Source organism: Myotis brandtii, unplaced genomic scaffold (assembly GCF_000412655.1).
Source record: "Myotis brandtii unplaced genomic scaffold, ASM41265v1 scaffold470, whole genome shotgun sequence".
NCBI classification, from domain to species: Eukaryota; Metazoa; Chordata; class Mammalia; order Chiroptera; family Vespertilionidae; genus Myotis; species Myotis brandtii.
In genome coordinates, this window is record NW_005367953.1 from 2,701,152 (window position 1) to 2,702,143 (window position 992).

Here is a 992-nt window from a genome sequence, read left to right on the forward strand (position 1 = left end):
TTGATTTCAGAGAGGAAGGAAGAGGGAGAAAGAGAGAGAAACATCCATGATGAGAGAGAATCATGGATTGGCTGCCTCCTGCAAGTCCCCCACTGGAGATCGAGCCCACAACCTGGGCATATGCCTTTGACCAGAATTGAACCTGGGATCTTCTAGTTCCCAGGCCGACGCTCTATCTACTGAGCCAGTGTCAGGGCTGACCTTGACACTTTTGAAATTATAGGCCACTATTTGGTAGAATGGCCTTCAACATGGTGTTTCCTCGTGATTAGATTCAGGCTGTGCCTCTTAGGTGGTACAATCACAGAAGTGATGCTGTGGTCCCCTCAGTGCATCCCATCAGGGGGCACATGACTGTGATTTGCTCATTACTGAGGATGTTTGTTGGGGAGCACACGAGACTTTGTTGAAAAGTTTTTAAGGAGGACATTCCAAGTAAAGGGAAGTGTGTGGAAGGCCACCTGCCCTGTTTATCGGAATTCCAACGTAGGGGAAACTTAGGGGAGTGTTGAAGGCGGCACCCCTAATTATTCCTCGACCTTTCCAAATAAGACTGTGCATATGCAGACTCCCAGGTGTTAACTGGAATCCTTATGCTTAATCCCTGGATGCCCTGGTCTAGAGGACAATGTAAACACATGTGTCCTCCCAAGATTACTCACCTACTGATTGTATCTAAAGATAAAACCTACAATAAAAGCCTAATGAGGCAGGCAATCGAGGCGGCCTGGCTCCTTCAGCGGCCGTTCCTTAGCCCTCTCCCCCACAGTGAAACTGTCGGAGTAACCTGTTCATCCGTCATTCAAGCCCCAGCAGATGTTAACATTGATCTCGATGAGGGTGGTAAAATATTCCTTCTTGTAAAGGCAATGGAGGCGGCCTGGCTCCTTCAGCGGCGTTCCTTAGCCCTCTCCCCCACAATGAAACTGTCGGAGTAACCTGTTCATCCGTGGTTCAGGGGCTGCCGGTCAGCCCCGGCAGATGTTAACATT